General features: G+C 32.2%; 2 pseudogenes; one reads left to right on the top strand and one right to left on the bottom strand.

The window, feature by feature from the left end:
- LOC118056947 (peroxisome biogenesis protein 12-like) overlaps nucleotides 1-662 on the top strand; it is a 5365-nt pseudogene extending 4703 nt beyond the window's left edge.
- Nucleotides 663-1040: 378 nt separating this feature from the next.
- LOC140955094 (uncharacterized) overlaps nucleotides 1041-7205 on the bottom strand; it is a 48595-nt pseudogene continuing 42430 nt past the window's right edge.

The raw sequence follows: 7205 nt of genomic DNA, 5'->3' as shown, positions 1-7205 counted from the left end.
ATCTCAAGTGAAGTGTTCCCTGAATAGATCAAACTTGTAATAAATGTTCATTTAGAAAAAGGATATTAGGGATATTAGACGGCGTCGAGATATTTGATCTACAAGATAGACCTGTTGGAAATAGTTCTGTGTATCTCTTTCATTCCGCACAAACTACGGACGCCGGAGAGTCATCCTCAACATATGAATGGACATGGAAGGGCGAATGGAAATGGTGTTCATGCTCAACATTAGGTGGTAATAGAATTTCATTGTGGATGAAAATAACTAAAAAGTTTCACTCCAAGCACAGACGTAGAAGGAGTCTTTCGCAAAGACCTTTGCAGATCTTGCATAGAGAGATTCGATGGAGAGGACCGATACTTGGCACAAATCAATAGAGATCAATCTGGTGACACTTGATGTTTTACCAGTAGAGAATTTCTTATGGCAGTTCTGTACAGGGTTTGTGAAGGAAGAATCTGCAGTCCATGCAACCGTAGGCAGGACCTGAGAGCTACAGCTTGCATCCACTACAATTCTTCTTGTTGATGTTTGGCTACTTTCATCAGTTGAAAGAGCAGTTTGGCATCCAGGTTGAATCGACTTTCTCTGCCATCGTACACAGAAAAGCCCGAGGAAATAACTCTACACCGATCACAAATGACATGGTAGCTCGATAAGGAACTAGAAGGTGGATTTGTAAGTAGGGTAAGAGGATGATGCCTTATTGCATGAGCAATTCATTGATTCTGTATGAAGACCTTGATGTCTATGAAACAAGATAATGGGTCAGATTTTCTGGTGGTTCCTCCAGCTGGAGGGATTTTTTTTTGCTGTCAGAACAATTATATGTTGGTTCATATCTTCCCTTTATTTTATATCCAAGAATGGCTTAAAACCCTCTATAAATTGGGGAAAAGCTTCCTATCTAGCTTCCTTAAAAAATTGACAAATAAGATCTTTTTTAGTTAGATTCTGAGACTATATCTAGCATATTCATTATGAAAATGAGATTATAAATAATGAATTACATATGCACATCTCTACTAAAATGAGTCTTAAAGAGTCAATAAAAAATTATCTAAAAACTCCTTATTCAGGCAATCCTTAATGAATTGTAGTTTATCTTCTTGATTTATAGATATTATTCTTACAAAAAGACATTGTACTTTACAAGTCCATTTAGCACATTTGTGACAAACTTTCAGTCATTTTAAATGATATTTTTTTACAAAAATGTTTTTACCTATTTCAGGAATATGTGAAATAAAAGAATTGAAAAACTCTTGATAATCTTACATTTACTTCATTTATTCAACGAATATCTTCAGGAATTCCAAGGTGAATTAACAACCTTAGTATCTCACACCTAACACGGTAAATTTTTGTTATTGCATCTTGAGGCAAAACATGAAAATTCTTTTTTAATTTATCGAGAGTGGTGTCCATTTCTCATATGAGAGGTGGAGAAGAGATATAAAGAAAAGAGAAGAAACAAATAATTGAACAATTGATTGATAAATGTATAAACACATATTTGTTATCACGTGTGTTGTAATCCAATTTTGGTCCATTGGATTTTAATTTAATTTTTACAGGGTTTAAAATGTAAAATTAAAATATCAGAGATTTATTTCGATGAAAAGTGTGATTTGTCAACTTGCGTGAAAATTAAGGACTATAATGTGCTTTTGTCATTTTATCTTTATCTTCAAGATAATCCCTATCTTCAAGATAATCCTTGTTTTCAAGATAATGATAGTTACCCGCTTTCAAATTTGATTATTAATCAAATTCAAATTTCAAAGAAGAGAATGAGTTTGATTGAAACTTTGTTTCTCACATGCGAAGGGACTCTGGCACTATAAATACAGATCTCAGGGTATGAAAAGGAGACCCTAGAGGCGGAGGAAACCTGAGAAGAAGGCCATTACCAGAAACCTACAAAAAAGAGGGGGCGCGACCGAATCCTAGACTAGCCGCCGTTGCCCCCTCTCCCTAACTTTTTCCTCTCTTCCTCCTTGGTCTCAAACCAGCCATACATTCCCCCTCCTCAGCATTTTCCTTTTTCTTCCTTCCCTCCCCGCCAATCGAAGCCACTACCACCATCTCCCAAACCAGCCCTCTCTCAGCCTCACCCCATCAACAACTCTTTTTCTTCCGCAGCCATTTACCAATAACAACAGAGAATCAGCACCCGAAAACCCAATGGTTCCAGATACAGGCAGCTGCAAAACATAGACATGTTTTTCTCTAAACTCAGCTACAATAGCAACCCCTTCTCTTCAGTCCAGCATTTAGAGCAACACCATATTGCAACGCAATAGCAGCAAACAATGTCACCTCCTCCTCTCATCATTCAGCTTCCTTCTCATGTCCAACCGCCATACCAAAGTCCTGTGATGTAGTTTCTTGTCCTCCAGCGGTGCAGCTTTTTCTTCCATAGACACGGTGAGTTCCGGAAAGCAATAACAACTCCTTCTCTTTCTGCACCCGCGGCGTCCACACCAGTAGACTCGCAGTGCAACTTCTTCTTCGCTAGAAGGAACCTCGCGTCTTCATCAACACACTAATAGTGGCGAAAGATCTTCCTTCCAGCAGAAAAAACAACACCTTCTTCTCTAGCCATTGACATCAAGATATTCTTCCAGCCTCTATTAAAGCAACATCAAAAACTCTCCTTCATGACAGCAGCTTGTCCTCGCCATGAGCAACAGGCCAGATCTTCAACTGAGAGCAGTGCCAGACCGTCTCCCTCAGCTACGCCTCCAAGTTGCAGCAACGCCAGGTGAGTTCTCCTTCTTTCCCTGTTTGCTAAATTAATTAGCATATTATTGTTGCTTGCATGCATGAATTGTTCACGCATGCATGCAATAGTGGCCACACTGGGTCACTGGTTTGGACTAGTGACCCGACCATTTTTTTTAGTTTTGAGACTGGGATACATAAATAAAAAGAGAAAATAAAAAAAAATAGTTCTCGTTTCTTTTAATACAGAATTTTATGGATTTATTTACTGGCGCCAAAGTCAGGAATGCCATACTTTTTGAGTTACACAATATTTACCAACGCTAGAGTTGGAAATATTCGTAGGCGAATATTCACTAACACCAAAGTTGGGAATATTACAGGATGACCATAAATAACACAAACAAAACCTTTAGCAATTTTAGACAAAACCAGCAATGCAGCCTAGCCTCAGGTAGGACACTAAAGGGGTGATAACATATTTCCTTTCGTGTAACCAGTCCCGAACCATAGAATCTCTGTTGACCAGTTAGGGTTCCTAGTGATCATAATATTAGGTGGCGACTCCTTAAACAAGACCTTTTTCACTTAAAAGAATAAGATGCCAGATTTCTATTCTTTTTCAAATATGATTAATTTTTTTAATCGGTTGCTGCGATGTCTGGGTGTGACAACGTGAAACTAAAAGAATTGACTTAAGAGTCATATAGTATTGTTATTTGTCATTTGACCAGGGTTGGAAAGAGATTAGGAAAACTAAAGTCACAAAATAAAACATAAAAAAATATGAGAAAAAATAATCAGTCTTTATAAACAGGATCATTCAAACCAATGAATTTATTTTCTCTAGAAAAATTATCAAAGTATGCTTTCAAACAATGTTCATTCACTTTAAAAACATCGTTATTTTTTGGATTCTTGATATCAAATGCCTCATAAGGATACACATGTTTCACAATAAATGGACTGCTCCATCTAAATCTTAACTTTTTAGGAAATAGATGGAGTCGAGAATTATAAAGCAAAATCTTTTGACTAGCATCAAATGTTTTTCTTAAGATTATCATGTCATGAAACATCTTGATTCTTGCTTTATGAATTTTTGAAATCTCATATGTATTATTTTTTCCCCTCAAGTTCATTTGTTTATAACTTACACAGTTGACTAGTATCATCAAGGTTTGAATTGAAAGTTTTAATAACCCAATAAACTTTGTGTTCAAGTTTCATAGGTAAGTAACAAGGTTTTCCATAAACTAGCCTATAAGGTGACATACCTAATGATGTTTTAAAAACAATTTGATAAGCTTAAAGTGCATTATTAAGTCTTAAAGACCAATCTTTCTTATTAGGGTTCACTATTTTTTCTAAGATTTATTTGATCTCTCTATTAGTAAGTTTACCTGTTCACTTGTAGATTTATGTGTGATTTCATATTTCTTCCTTAAAGATTCAAATGGCTTGTTGCAAAAATATGTTCCACCATCACTTATCATGGCTCGAAGGATTCTAAATCGACTCAAAATGTTGTCTTTCAAAAATTTGATCACAATTTTGTGATCATTATTTCAACTTTGAATTGTCTCTATCCATTTTGAAACATAATATATTACGACTAATATGAATAAAAAAACCAAATGGCAGGGAAAATGATCCTATGAAATCTATACCCTAACAATCAAATATTCCAAAGACGCGAATGAGATTTAAATACATCATGTGATATTTTGAAATAGATCCTAACTTTTGATAATTTTCACAAGTTTTGCAGAATGCATATGTATACTTGAATGTGATGGGCCAATATAATCTAAGTTGTAAGATTTTTGCAATCATTTTTTTAATGAGAAATGACCCCTATCACTCAGAATAATCCAAATTGTTTCAAAACCATAGTGAGGGTAAGTATTAAGTAAATCTTTATACGGTGAGAAGAAAAAAACTTCTTTAAAAACTGTTATTGCATTTCATCCCAAGTACAAATAGATCATGACCTAAGATTTTGTATCCATTTTTTAACTTTATCTTTAAAGAAAAAAGGAAAAAGATTTAGTATAATGGTATTCATTCTACAATTTAAGTCATTATAAGTGTTACCAACGATCAAATAATTGAAGTCTTCTCCTAGGTGCTGGAGCATTAAAATAATAAATAACCCAATAAGTTCAGGGTTTATCCACATGGAGGTTAAGGATATAGAACCATAAATAATAAAAGAAACAAAATTAAAGATATCTAAAAGAAGTGTTATTAAAACTATTGATATGGTGGCTAGAGAAAATGTCATTGATAATATTACAATCTGAATAGATAGTTTTCATAAAAGTTATAGATATTTGTCTCATCTTTCCAACTAAAAAAGAATAGGCATTAGGCTTTTATAACTCTATATATGGGTCGAACACCAAACAATGTCTGAACTGTAGGATAGATTCAAACTTCTTTTTTCTTGCTAAGATTTGAACATAAAAGTGGTATTATCGAGTCTTGGGCTCCTCATGAATGTTTGAGGCATATATCTTAGATTTCCATCAAACTAAATCACACTTGAATCCAAGTCGATAGCTCTAGTTATAACTTGAAAACCAAATGGTGTTCCAGTTAAATAAAGTTAGCCCAAATATGATTTCTTTTCTAAGCTCAGCCATTTCTTTGTCTCTTCAAATAAATCTTAATTTCAATAATTAAAAACATCAATCAGTTTTTTGAACTGTGAGATATATCTATTTTAAAAACCTGCATTTATAATCAAATATTTATCACAAATTAAAGATATCTTATATTATCAAACTTGTTATTATAAAATGTGATTTAAGTTAGGGAATTTAACGATACTTTAAATGCAATATAATGATATAAAATCTTAATAAAAATACACTTGTAAGTACTTATCATCTTTATTTTAACAAGCAAACAACCCGATTTTTTTTTATATAGTAGATAATAGTCACTTGCTTGGACAAATGACACATTGTTTTCTTGTTGATTTTTTTTTTACCATTTCTAATGATAGGAAAGTTGCGACCCTAGTTTTTAGACCTCCCAAACCTAATTTTTAACTTGTTTTTAGTTGAAAATCACATAAAAAATTCTTATGAACCTCAACACATTTCAATCCCCAAAACAAACCTTTATTCACTCTAAAAATTAAAAAACAAATTTATGATTCACAATCTATATTTTATGACATGTTCTAGGAGAAACACAACCTCAATTGAAGCTTCCTCTCCATAATAAATCTACTAACACTAAGATCAACATTTTTATATCTAGAATGTGGCTGACCAACCACTTTCTATATCATCTCTTAGTTTTCAATGATTTTCTCTCTTTCCTCTCAAATTTTAGAATTTTAAAACTAAAATGTGAAGTACTAAAAACATTAGGAGAAAAAAAAATGAAAGACCAATGATAATAGGGAGTGAACTGTAGCTTTTTATGCCCCCAATGAATAGTAAAAAAGGTTGTGAAGTGTTTGAATGTTAACTTTGATCCTTGTTATTTTATTTTTTTATTAAATTAAATTAAATTCTATTTTATAATATCAAACTTTAAATTAATGTTGATATTTTTTTTTGTGAATATGTAATATCACATAAATTGAAATAAATTAAGTCAATGATGAAATTAAAAAAATTAAATCGACTGTAACTGTAAGGGGAAAAAAAAAAAAAGTGGACTAACTTTTACTATATTGTGGTAAACCATAGGGCAGCTGGGTCTTGATCCGTATGAGAATCTTGATATCTTCAAAGATAACATTATGGGTCAAGTAATGACGTGGCTCCATACAAATGAAGCAGAGAAAAGATTAACACTAGAAAGTCTTGCATTCAAACTTGATGGTTGCTTGTTTTCAAACTTGATGATTGATTAATTTTCTTGTTTCAAAATTAAATATTTAATTTAAGTTCTGTATTTTTTAAATCTAAATATGCTTGATCTTTCTTTTTATTATTTTATAACTTGTTTATTTCTTGTTTCGAGAGTTGAAGAGGAAAGATGGTTGGGAATAGATTATATTTTTCTTTAATAAAATGTTATCAAATTTATTTTTTTATTAATATGGGTGTTCAGGTCAGTTTGCGTGCATCTCGATTAGTCCCAATGGACCCTGAAATTAACAATCATGTAAGCCTCTAATAAGTCTGAAATTTGTGAGACTCAAACTGGTGATTTCTAGGAAGCAAATTTAGACCTGACTAAATTATACTATCAAATCAAGAATATTTAACATTGATAAGAAATTATTTAATTTTTTAAATATTATGAAAATTAATTAATTTGAATTAAAGTAAATGGATAATTAACATGTAGTAAATGGATATTGTTTTTCATCCCGATGAAATTATAGACTGGGTAATTAAAGTAAATTGATAATTAACATGTAGTAAGTTAAAAACTAATTAATATAAAAAAATATTTATAAAATCTCATCAAATTATAATTTAAGATTTTGAATTAAAGTCTTTTAT

This window comes from Populus alba, chromosome 19 (assembly GCF_005239225.2).
Source record: "Populus alba chromosome 19, ASM523922v2, whole genome shotgun sequence".
NCBI lineage: Eukaryota > Viridiplantae > Streptophyta > Magnoliopsida > Malpighiales > Salicaceae > Populus > Populus alba.
Note: the sequence above shows the minus strand (reverse complement) of the source record. Positions and strands in the feature narration are given on the sequence as shown.